The 12,989-nt window shown below is 53.0% G+C and overlaps 1 protein-coding gene across 3 annotated transcripts in view; it reads left to right on the top strand.

The window, feature by feature from the left end:
• The first annotated feature begins 5,943 nt into the window (after positions 1 to 5,943).
• TPST2 (tyrosylprotein sulfotransferase 2) overlaps positions 5,944 to 12,989 on the top strand; it is a 51,109-nt gene continuing 44,063 nt past the window's right edge. The window contains exons 1-2 of one of the 3 annotated variants that reach the window (XM_049618962.1): positions 5,946 to 6,024; positions 8,156 to 8,375. The gene's annotated coding sequence lies outside the window, so the exon portion shown is untranslated. The other 2 variants (XM_049618960.1, XM_049618961.1) reach the window with 2 other exon arrangements.

Below are 12,989 nucleotides of genomic sequence, written 5' to 3'. Positions count from 1 at the left end.
TAAAGTCTTGATAATTACGTATAATCGTAATAAACACAACAGGCAAAAGTTCATGACACACGTTCTCTTCATATCTCTTTTGGACTACTCTAAGTGGCTGGGAGCATAATTATTCCCATTTGACAGGTGAGGAAACTGAGACTCAGAGAGGGAAAAATGACTTGCCCAAGGTCACACAGCCAAAAATTTGAACCCAGGCCCTCTGACTGCTGAGCTCTTAACAAATCTGTGCTTTCCAACTCTGCTCCTTCGTGCACGCTGCTCATTTCTTGCCTTCTCTGCTCGACACCTGTCTTGTTATTTACTTAATATTTTGATTTAAACAGACTTCCTATTTTGCGCTCAGAGGCATTGATTTGTAAATGAAGCTTTATTGCACCACGGGAAGTGGCGAATCAGCATCATATGCCATAGATAGAAAGCAATCGTGTAAATGTACTTTTTAAGAAGGCCAAGTATCAGACAGACACCTGCCCGCTGAAGGCTCTAAGCCTGTAGCCCCGCGCGGGCTTTGATAAAATGGGTGATTACCAAGGGTTGCGGAGAGAGATGGGAGACACACGCCACACAGAGTTTTTTCTCCCTGATATAATCAAAGAAGATTGAAAAGAGCCTTATTTTCTTGTATCTGGTGCAGGGTTACTTAATCCCGGGTCCAAGTTCCACTGAGAATCATCCCTCCTACTACAAATGGCACATGCCTTTTGCTCTTTGAAAACCCGCGCCAGGCCATATTGACTCCCATATCCACAGTTATTATTGATTGATGTTATTAACCTTTAATCCATGCAGGAGGGTGGGCGGGGGGGGGGTGTGTTGCCATGGCGGAGGGGATGTTTGAGGGGACCTTGAGGGGTGGGACAGGAGCCCGCTTTGGTGGGGAAGAAGAACGGTGACATTCCAGGCAGAGCAAACAGCGAGGCCTTACTACCATCCCACATGGCACCTTTGTACAAATGATAAAATGATACCTCTCTTCCTCAAGACATCTGACTGCCCTCTGCCAGAATTTCTTGGCCTACGTCTGCGACGCCCGAAGTGTGAATGCGATACCTTTGCACTGTGCCCAACTTACACAGCTGTACTTGGCAGGCCTGGGGCACCATGGGAAAGGCACAGAGGTTGAGAGAGCTTGCGGTGGGCCCAAGCAAAGCTTATTGATGTGAGAGCACTAGCTTGGCGGCTGTGTGGGCAGAAGCGGGGAGGGAGAGGGGGGTGGGTGGGTGGAAAGAAGTTGCTGAATGTGGCAGGAGATGAAGCTGGAAAGAAGAAGGGTGGGGCCTCCTGAAACCCCACTCTGTGGTTTTGCTGAGCTTCAAAGTTGAGGCACCACCTGACTCCGAAGGTCTTTGCCCTCTGAGGCGTGCCCTCCCACTCCCTCCCATCCTCAGTCTCCCCGCCTCCACCCTCTAATGTGACCAGCATCTTCTATTAGAAGACAGGTTCTCTTGTCTTGGACTAGAAGATTCCGGGGCAGGAATCTGTAGATGCGGGTGTTTGCCCTGTCTCACTGCTAGAAGCTGCAGTGTTGGGCAAAATGCTTCCATTCCCTGGGACTCATTCTGCCCGTCCCTACGAGGGCAGCTCGACTATCCGAACAGGCCCAAGACTCTGACGCTGGCATTCCATGGTTCCCAACTCCCACGATTCTCCAAGATTCTGTAGTTTATCTCCGAACAGCCGTGACTCTCTGATTCCCAAGCCAAGCCACACAGATTGCCGTCCTCGGTTCCTAAGGTCCGTGGGTGAAGCTCTGACACTCCACTCGGTGGAGTCACAAGAGCCGACTGTGAGACCTGGTGGACAGCAAGACGCGCGATTCGGCGAGAAAGAGAAAGAAAGAGGAACACGCTCCCCATTCAGATATGACCCAAGCTGCTCTCTGATCACTCAGAACTTGTATTTCACGCTTCTTGAGAGAACTATTTTGGGCGTAACAGGTGTTTTGTTTTGTTTTCCGTGTGCCAATCCTGTGAGTCCTACAAAAGGCGAACATAACAGAAATCCACTGGTTTAAGGAGTGACAAAGCTGACGCGTGTTCGTAATCTAGATTTTCCAGGCTGCTGTAACTCAGAGGTGTCGAAGCCCTGATTTTCTCACAGGTGTTCTACGAAAACAGGGTGCATGGTAGCCGTGCGGTGACGCGAGCTGACGCTCGGCAAAACCGAGCAAATCGGCAAAAACGAGGCAGGCAGCGTCCCAGTAATTTATTCTATGCCTGACTTGCCGCTGTGTCCGTATATTATTTAGCTTTCGTTAACAAGCTCCTGAATCCACACACCATGCAATAAAAAGCCGGAACAAACGCAAAGGATGAGTGAGCCCAAGACAAGGCCACGTAAAAAGGTGGGGAGGGAGGGTGACATTTAAGAGTGACCGACCTGTTGTTTCTGCCGTGGGTCCTACTTCCAACGAAACGTGAGCTTTTCACCACCTGAAACAGAATTTCACAGCTGAAAGAGAAGTCACTGTTGTTGTTTTTTTTTTTTTTGCCTCGAAATGGAAACTTAGAGCGTTCGACTTTTTCAGGTGCTCACCAGAAGCACTGATGATGGGCACCATGCTGGAGGCCACCAGTGGAGCCGGACCTGGTCATGTGGCTGTCGTGCCCACAGCTTTTTTGGGGGGCTTCCCGGGGCCGGTTTGGACTCTGTGGGAGTTTGGCCCTAAATGCTGGCTTCCAAACGCAGTGCACGCTGGGATGTCATCCTGTTTCACTATTAGATCCCAGCTCATGAATCTCTGAGTCACAGGCCTTTGGGAAGACAAAGCACCTTGGTTATGGAACGCTATCTCCCGTCCACAGCAACAGTAGGCAAACCACCATCTTTGGGGCATCAGGGCACAATCAGCAGTGTGTGTGGGCGTGAGGGGCGGGGTGAGGGGGTGGAAGGGCCACCCAGGGCTGTGATCCCTTGCGTGCCGGCACCCGATGCTGATGGACACACAGCAATCGAGTTTTGGGAAAGGTTCATTGTGCCAGGGTGTCCCAAGAAGCTTCCAGAGAGGTGAGCATTTCTTTAGAGCCTCGTTGCCATGACAGCCAGTCGCCTGGATCCGATCCCTAAGGTCAGAGTGTTTTATGAAGCTTGGGTACCGAGCTAGGAGTGCTATGCATCCTTCCAGCAGGAGGAGAAAGCCTAGCTCCCTATCCACTGTGGGGCACCTCCTGCCACCACCGTCCTGAGCCTGCATCTCAGCTCTGACATTTACAAGCCGTGGCCTGCGGTCAAGACAAATGACCTGGTGGAGCCTCTGATTCTTCATCTGTAAAATGGGAGTGATGAGGTTGTTTGTTAGGAGGAGTAAAGGATCAACTTGAATAGGTTACATACAAGGAGCTTAAAGCACAGCATTTCCCCTAATCATCATCAGTATCACCTTCTCAGATGTTGGAGCTGGAAAGAGTTTTAGAATCAACATTTTTTTTAAGTTTATTTAGAGGGGGGAGGGGCAGAGAGAGAGAGAGAGAGAGGGAGAATCCTAAGCAAGATGTGCACCGTCAGCGCAAAGCCTAGAACCCAAGAACCATGAGATTGTGACCTGAGCCAAAGTGGGATGCTTAACCGACAGAGCCACCCAGGCGCCCCTGGAATCAATGTGTTTTATGCCACATTTATTCTTCCTGCTTCTGACAAGTATTGGCTGAGGGCCTCCTAAGTGCCAGGCTTCATCTAGGTGCTGGGGAAACAGGTGGGGAGAGAAGACAGGAGAGGCCCCCTGCCTGGGTGGTCATGGATTGGAGCAGCAGACGGGAGGAGAGCTGTCATTTGGTTTCAAAGCCACATCAAATTCCTGGGCTGCATGGTCCAGTGTCCGTCTCATCAGGATCTCCTGGGGGTCAGGTAGGCTTCCTCAAGGAGGGGCAGCTAGCTTGAGATTTGAAGGGGTTCACCAAGTTGGAGGACCAAGAGGAGAAGGTCCAACCTAGAAACCAGAAGATCATCTGGTCCCCTTCTTCAGCCCCACAACTGAGATCTGCCAATCCTGTCTTCCAGATATCTCTGGAACCCGAACATCCCCTCCCTGCCTCTGGTCCCACCCTGGGTTGGCCACCTCCCCTGGAGTATTTCAACAGCCTTCAACCTGCCTTCCCTGCCTGTCATCCTCCACAGAGCAGTCAGAGGACCTCTGCAGAAAGCAAAATCAACCATGTCCTTCCCCTGCGGAACACCTTCCTGTCTTTCCATTGCTGCCGGGTGAGGTCCTGACTCCTTCCCACATTCAGCAAAGCCCCGCAGCATCCAGCCCCTGCAGACCCCTCTGATCTCCTGTCTCCCCGCCTCTCCCCACATCTGGTCCACCGCATTTCACGCAAGCCTGCATCTGGAAAGTGCTTCCTGCTGGACCTTTGTACCTGCTGGTCTCTGTGGTTGGCACACTCTTCCGTAGACCTTTACCCATGTTTCAGGCCTCAGTGTAAACACTCCTGGTCTTCCCTGCCGGGGCCAGGTTAATCCCCTCTGTCCTTCCCAATTAGAGGTGCCCACTGTATCGTGACTGCATATTGAAGGGTCTGGTTTCCCAAGTGGATGCAGGGTCCTTGTCCTCCTGTTAACTGCTGAATCCCAGTGCCCGAAACAGGGCGCTCAGGAGATGCTGTTGCTGGCCAGAATGTTATTAAACAGATGGTCCCCATTCAGATCTCTTCCCTTGATCTCCAGTTCTCTGCCCACAAAGGGGGCGTTATAAAACACCCAGCAGAGTTACTATGCAGCTAATCACACAAATCCTCTAATATGTGCACAAGAAACACTATATGATATCGTTCTTAAATAACAGTCAGCTTCACGGAGACAGGGGATTTCATATCGTCAGTCCCAATACTTTCTACATGGTAGGCACTATTTATTGGACACGTGAATGAATTAATGAAGAGCTATGAATGAACGCATGGGCAAATTACCTCTTTTCTGTAGGCCTTGGTGCTGTTATCTGTAAAATGGGGGTGACAATACACCTATCACAGGATACTAAGCATCAGCACAGGGCCGGACACAGGGCTCAAACCCGTGAGCTGTGAGATCATGACCTGAGCTGAAGTGGGATTGCTTAACCAGCTGAGCCACGCCGGCGCCCCAACAGAAATTCATTTTAAATAGGCCCTATATACAGATGGTTAAAAACAACAACAACAAAGAACAAAGGTCCACGATGAATGGTAAGCCGCATCCCTTCCTTCCCTTTCCTTCAGTGAGTATGCATATAATGCAGAGATAGATCTGTTACACACCCATTTTACGGATGAAGAAACAGGCACAGAGAGGTTATATATCTTAGATGGAGCTGAGTCCCACCAGCCTAGAGTTTTATTTTACTCATCTACGCCAGGGTTTCTCAAGCTCAGCACAGCTGACATCTTAGGCTGGGGGTGGGTGGTTGGGGACGGGGCTGTCCCGTGTTATTGCAGAATGTTTAGCAGCGCCTCAGGCCTCTACCCACCAGACACCAGTACGACACCCCCATCCCCCAGTTGTGACAACCAAAAATGTCTTCAGATATTGTCAAATGTCCTTGCGGTGGGGGCAGGGCAAAGTCGCCCCCTTCTTGAGAACCCCTGACGCCTATGAATACGTATGATAGCCCCTCTCTCTTTTTCCCTTGTGTCACACACACCGGAGCATAAGTGCCCTCTGTTCAGGGCGTAGTCTTCTCTCACACCACTTCTCCGCGACCATTCCACCCTGCTGCTTACAGACAGAAGGGTAAGCCTCTGAAACAGAGCTGTCCTGGCAGGAAGAGTGGTGAGTTGCCCGTCCTGGGGGGTAAGCCAGCACGCAGACGAGGACTTCCGGGGCGGGGTCGGCTCCCGGGGCCGCCCCGCCCCACCGCGCGGTCCGGAGGCGGACCGCAGGGGCGGCGAGCGGCCGTGGGCGGGGCCGCGCCCCGTCCCCGCCTCCACGCAACGTCACGGCGCCGCGGCCCCGCCCCCGCGCGCGGGTGCCTCCCCCTCCCCCGGCCGGGGTGGCTGGCCAGCCCAGAGTCGCTGGGCGCGCGGGGTCGCCTCGCCGCGCCTCGGCACGGTAGGTGGCCCTGGGGCGGCGCGTGGGGCCCCGGGCCGCAGCCGCCGGCAGGGGGCCGCCTGCGGGTCGGCCTCGGGCTCCGGGGAGCCCTCGGCCCGGGCGGCTTCTTCCCGGGCCCGGCGCGGCTGCTGGGGCTCCGGGGCTGGGAGCTGGGCGGGAGGCGGCGCGCGCGGCCGGTTCGAGGATCCGCAGGCGCCGGGCGTCCGGAGCGATGTCCGCGGGGTGCGGCAGAGCCTCGGCCCCCGGCCCGCGCTTCCCGCCTCGGACCCAGCGCCCGGGCGGCGCTCGGCGTCCGTGTGTGTGTGTGTGTGTTGGGGGTGGGGGGAAAGCGGCGTGTGACCGCCGTCGGGGTCCCCGACCCCTCCTCGCCTTGCGGGGACCCCCGGGAGGGCGCGTGGAAGTTAACTTGCAACGCCGTGCAGTTGCGAGGTGTGTCCAGAGTGGAGGCGTCGGGGGGCGGAAATCGTTGGTTGGGGAGGGCGCCGCCGAGAGCTTGGGGTCCGCGGAGCCCTCGTGAACTTATGGGTCCCCCGCGAAATTCGGCCAGAACACCCCACCGCCCGGCAACCTCCCGCTCGCAGTGTGAGCTGGAGGCGAGGTGCCAGATAAAGCTGGGACTGGGAGTGGCCGCGAGGGAAGAGGGGTTTGGTCACGGAGGCTGGACCTGGCAGAGTCGTTATTATTAAATGTGGGACAGAGGTCAGGTCTGGCTTTCCCACTCAAACGCACATCCCCTCGGGAGGAAGGGTGGGAGCCATCCGATGGAGTGCAGTTGTTACAAGGCACTGTGCTTATCACTTGGGGAAACTGAGGCTCAGAAAGGCATGTGCCCACCGCCCTAGTAACCTACTAGGGCCCCCAGGTAGGACGTGGCAGAGCTGAAACCTACCCTCAGGCCTCCTGACTTCATGTGTCATGTCGGGATGTTGGGGAGGGGAGCTGGCAAACTCCTACTCATCCTTCAGAAGCTTCAGGCAGCACCCTATCCTGGGGTGCCTAGCAGTCCCCAGGCATTGTGGGGGGTTCCTGTTTTGAAATCCACTGAGGTAACTTGCTCTTTCTTTCACTTACCAACCTCCTTGTAGGTCTGTGTCCTGTACTGGGCTGTGCACACCTCTCCCTACACCCCATCTCCTATCTTTTCCTTCAGCTAGGTGGCCTGATGGTTAGGCCAGGCCTCTGGAGTTAGGCAGATCTCAGTGTGACTCATCCTGGCTTAGTAGTGAGGTAGCCTGCTCGAGTCATTCTTCCTTATCCAGCCTCAGTTTCCATGACTGTGAAATTGGGTTTTTTGAGTCATTCATGAACCATTTTTACCTTACTGAATCCTAATTGTATTATTGTATTATTTACCCAGTGTATGTGCTTATATCACTGTTCTTCCAAATCGCATATGATCTCTTTACAGCAGCTTTACTGAGATACAATTCAGATTTTAAAGCATTCAGTTCACTGGTTTTTAGGATATTCGCAGAGATGTGCAACCACGACTACTACCTAATTCTAGAACATTTTTATCACCCAAAAAGAAACCTTGGACCCATCGGCAATCACCGCTCAATCCCTCCTTCCCCAGCCCCTGGCAACCACTCATCTGTTTTCCCTCTCTGGATTTCCCTGTGCTGGACATTTTATGCAAATTTTATGTAAATGGAGTCACACACAACGTGGCCTTTTGTGACTGGTGCTTTTCACTTAGAATGAGCCCGAGTTTCGTCCATGTGGTAGCATGTAGGGGTTCTGTGTTCCTTTTTTTTTTTTTTTTTAATTTTTTTGCTATTTCATGACTTTCTGTTTTTAGGTTTTTAATTCCAATATAGTTAACGTGCAGTGTCTTATTAGTTTCAGGTGTAGTATTTGATCACCTTTTAAGGGCTGAATACTATTCCACTGTGGATATACTCTATGTTTCCACTTGGCAGCTAATGGACGTTTGCTTTCTGTCCACTTTTTGGGTGTCGTGAATAATGCTGCTGTGAACATTTGTGTACAAGTCTGTGCAGGCACATGATGTTTTCAGTGCTCTCGGGTATATCCCGAGGAGTGGAATCGCTGGGTTGCACGGTAATTCTAAACCTTTTGAAGAAGGGCCAGTTTTGCAAAGCAGCTGCCCCATTTTACAATCCCACAGGCAGCCGATGAAGGTGTGGATAATCTGGACTAAATACAGTCTCCGAAGCCGTCCTGATCTTTGAAATCACTGGCTTTGATGTGCTCATTATAAATTATATTCCAATACTCGTGGAATTAAATGCCTCATTAGCAGAATGAGGAGTGTTCTGTGGGTCACGAGGAACAGCTCCGGGACCATCAGGAAACTGGTGACGAAGCCCAGCCAGCGCTTAGCCGAGGTATGTGTGCGTTTACATCGCTTCTGTGATAGTGACATAACTTGCTGAAGGCATCCTGCTGGGCCCTGTGTGGGACCGGGGGCAGTGGGGAGCCCGGGAGCTCACGGTACCCACCCCAGACCTGGGGCTGCCTATTAGGAACCTGCACACAGTGGAAAGAACTGCTCAGACCTTCCCACCCCAGGCCAACAGGACATCCCATCACAGCAAAGACCCACAGAGGCCGGGGGAAGGCTTGTCCCTCAATTGAGAAAGGGAGTCTGGTCCTGCCCATGCTCCCCCCCCCCCGCCGGCCCCCCATAATCATTCTGAAGGTGCCTTCCCCTGGTGGCCATGTGAGGTGGGCCATCTGAGTGGCCTCAGTGAGCCACTCCTTACTTTTAAGAGATGCTCCCTGCCAGGCCTGCGACCGGCAGTCCTGAGTAGGGCAGTCGCCCTACTCGTGCCCCTCGGGACGCACAGACATCCCGTCCCTCCTCTTGGCATTGCCCCCGTGCCTGGGACCCCCACCTCTTCCCTCACGCTCTCTGGCTTCTGTGATGTGTAGCTGCCCAGGTCAGAGCATGACGTTTTCATGGAGGAACCAAGTTTCTCGAAGGTGATCGGGTCTTCCTGATGTTCTTAAACCTGTCGTCTGCTGGCTCTGGAACTTAAGCCAGCATTCATCTGTGCGTTCTGGGCTCCCAACAAGCAGCCTTGTCCTACCCGGGCATCTGCCGTTTGGGAGGGCCATTGTGATGGGCCTCTGGCCGCTGTATCCAGCCCCAGCCCCAGCCCCTCCTGCCTTTATTCATTTGTGCATACTTCCCTCTCCTCGCCCTTTTAAAATCAAGCATTCCTGCATAGCCTGGGGAAACATGGGCCTAGGCATGCATGGGCCTCAGTGTATCCTGCTGGGCAGTGGGTGTAGACCCAGCCACAACTTAGATGTAGTGCCACCTTGGGACTGGTAAAGCCATCCAAGTGTGTTATCGACATGACTTTGTGAATCGATTTGCAGTAAGAGAGGTGGGTCAGAAGTGGCTGGTGTGAGTGATCTGAAAGCCCGGGTATGGCCCAGCTGGCTCTGGTTTGCCACGCGGCACTGCAGAAACCTGTCTGGGTAACAGCAGCTCCTGGCCTCCCCACCTGCCACCTGTTCCTGCCATCTGCAAGGTCCCCTTGCCCTCTGCAGCCACATGTTCACCCTGTCTGGGGCCGCTCAGGAGACAGTTTTGAGATCCTGCCCCCTCCCATGCCCCTTCTCTGGTCTCCTCCACCCCGGGTTGTGGCCTGAGGAGGATTCGTGGGAATGATTCCTTGAGAACAGCCCACGAGCTGGGCCAAGCCCTCGAAATCCTAGGGGAAGCGCCCATATGCCCAGGGGAGCGTCTGGGGCTGCTGCCTAGGGAGGAGTTTCATGTAATCCTGTGTGCTCAGCTGGTGGGAGGCAAGGCAGGGCAGCAGTCCCGTCTGCCAAGTGCATTCTTGCATCAACCAGACTTTCGACCAGGTTCCGGTGGCCAGCAGGCAGGCCGAGTGGTAGCACGCATGATGGAGGGCTCGGGCTTGCATTAGAATCTGGTTATTCCACTTCGTGGCTGCATGTCTGGGTTTACTGGCTGCCTTCCCCATGCTTCAGTTTCCTTGTCTGCAGAATAGAGGTGCAGCGAGGACCTACCTCCTGGTTTGGACCAGAGGAGACCGGCGGGGGGGGTGGGGCATAAAGTGCATACCTTGGTACAAGGCAAAATGTGAGGGCTCAGGGTCAGACAGGCTGGAGTCTGGAGCATGTCCCTTTGGACGCCTCAGTTTCCCCATCTGTCAAAAAGCAATAATTATAACTGATATCAGTAGAGCTCACCAGGCACGAGGCACTTTATGTGCGTCAATCAGATTTGATTCTCCCACTGGCTATATGAAATGGACAAGCCAAGGGGCGCCTAGGTGGCTCAGTCGGTTGAGCATCTGACTCTTGATTTTGGCTCAGGTCACGATCCAGGGTCATGAGATCAAGCCCCATGCCCCTGTGCACATGCCTATGTGTGTGCTCTCTCTCTCTCTCTCTCAAGTAAAAAAAAAAAAAAAAAAAAAAAAAATTGAAATTAAAAAATAAAAGGACAAGCTGAGGCACAGAGAGGTGAACCAATTTGGATAAGATCCCTCAGCTAGGAAGTGGGAGAGACAGGATTTTAATCCTGAGTCTGTACTCTTAATTATCATCTCCACTTTAAAAAAATTTTTTTGTAATGTTTATTTAGTTTTGAGACAGAGACAGAGCATGAGTGTGTGAGGGGTAGAGAGAGAGAGGGAGACACAGAATCCAAAGCAGGCTCCAGGCTCCGAGCTGTCAGCACAGAGCCCGACACGGGGCTTGAACCCACAGACCATAAGATCCCGACCTGAGCCAAAGTCGGACGCTTAACTGACTGAGCCACCCAGGTGTCCCTCATCTTCACTTTCAATTACCATCTTACCCACTCCTCATACCCTATCTTAATGCCCAACAGATAGAAAACACTAAGAAGATATCAGTTATTATTACTGCATTATATATATTGTTACAAATTACTATGTATTATTATTTAAGTTTTTAAATTTATTTTTGAGAGAGCACGTGCTCCCATGAGAGTAGGGGAGGGCTAGAGAGAATCCCCAGCAGGCTCTGCACTGTCATCACAGAGCCCCATGTGGGGCTTGAACTCACAAACTGTGAGATCATGACCTGAGCCAAAATCAAGAGTCAGACACTTAACTGACCGAGACACCCAGGTGCCCCTACAAATTATTAGGTGTTACTAATACGTATTCATCCCTTTTCCTGCCCATTTGTCCACGCTCCGTCCTGGATGGCAGAACACACAGGGCTCTTGGCTTGTGTAGCCCAGATTCCTACCCCCCAACCCTCACCCCCCACCCCCACTCCCTCCCATTCCCCACGGTCTCTGGAGGCCTGGAGGCATCTGAGCCCCAGCTTTGCTTCCCAGGTCACTCTGTGACATCGAGTAAGGTGTTTCCCCCCTCCGAGACTCCGTTTCCCCAGCTGTGAAATGGGCAGATTGGGCTGTAACGTGCTGGCAGTCGATGCCTGTGACCCACAGGATGGTTTTTGTGTGGCTCCCATGGTGATTCATTTTACATGGAGCCAACATTCAAATGTTTTTAGAGAATAATCCAATCTCCCCACTTCTTTTGGGACCTCAGGAGCTTGGGTGAAACCGGAGTGGCCTGAAGCTCCCCCTTAAATGTCCTGGGCTCTCCTGGTCGTCATGGTGCCCACCATTCTCCATCATCACACACGTGACCTGTCTGGCCCCAAGGGCCCTCTGGCCCGGTGTGGGTCTTTGAAGACACCACGGGCTTGCCTGGGTGTCACTTGAACAGGCAGTTCCCATTGCTTTACAAGCAAAAATGTTCAACCACTGTGCCCGTGTTTTTCAAGAGTCCTTCCAGCCCTGTTTTTCTAGCACATTGGAGGTTATCCGAGGCCTCCTGTTCTGCCACTGTCGGCCTCAAGGCTCTTAACACGTGGGAGCGTGTCCTCATTCCCCACCCCTGCGGTGGGGGGGGGGGGGGGGGGGCGGGGCGGGAAAGCCCCTGTCTCTGGGCCCCAGGGTCCCACCTTACTGGTTGGGGTTCTCACAGAACCCACGGTGAGATATTTGAGGCCAGCTGAGGTCCCTGTGCTGTGAGCACTGGCGAGCCTATTTCTGCCTGTGTCCCAGCACGTCTACACCACCTGAGTGGCTCGGGGAACACCGTCCCCTACCCTTTCTCCGTCCTCACAGGGTGTCAGAGAAGCATTTCTTATTGATGATTCCATTTCCTGGAAACCGAGGCTCAGGATGGTCGAGTCACTTTCCCGAGGTCACACAGGCCTGATGGGACAGCATTGGGGTTTGAACCCAGACCTGCCCAACTCCAGAGGCCGCCCATGGGAGTCTTTCATCCATCCCATCACTGCACAGATTTCCGCTGAGTGATGCCCCCCTTCCCCCCCCCCCCCACGCATCTGCAGTCACTGCGTCCCTAGCAACTGGCACTGAGCCTGGGTCATTAGAAGCACTCAGTAACTTCCTGGGAAATAGGGACGCGTGGCAGTTTCTCAGCTAGATGCTGGGGTGCAGGATTTAAGAAGCCCCTGGGTGCCCGGAGTTTACCCTCTGGTGGAGGCATCAGACGAGATAAAAAGTAAATCACACCTCCCACCTGAGGTGCCTACCTAGAAAGTTGGCAAATGACAGCCCCTGGGCCCAGTCCAGCCCCCGGCGTGTTTTTGTAAAGTTTTGTTGGAATACAACCACACTCATTTACTTACATTTCCTCTATGGCTGCCTCCGTGCTACCAGGGCAGAGTTTGGTGGTTCCGACAGAGACCCATGTGGTCCACAAAATTGAAAATATTTATTATCAGGCCCTTTGCAGAAAGTCTGGCAAGCCCTGAGCTACTCATCTCTTGGGTCCCTGTAAGTTGTGATATTTTGTAGTTTGGTGGCTGTAAGGTGATAGCAAAAATAATGATTGCCATTAATATTTGAGTGCCTACTGAGTACTTAGCTCTTTACATGTATGTTTCTTAGCTCAACTCTTACCATAAGGGACTCCAGTACCTTCATTTTATAGGAGAGGAAATTG

Source organism: Panthera uncia (assembly GCF_023721935.1).
Source record: "Panthera uncia isolate 11264 chromosome D3 unlocalized genomic scaffold, Puncia_PCG_1.0 HiC_scaffold_8, whole genome shotgun sequence".
NCBI lineage: Eukaryota > Metazoa > Chordata > Mammalia > Carnivora > Felidae > Panthera > Panthera uncia.
The sequence above is the reverse complement of the archived record's forward strand: the minus strand, read 5'-3'. Positions and strand labels throughout refer to the sequence as shown.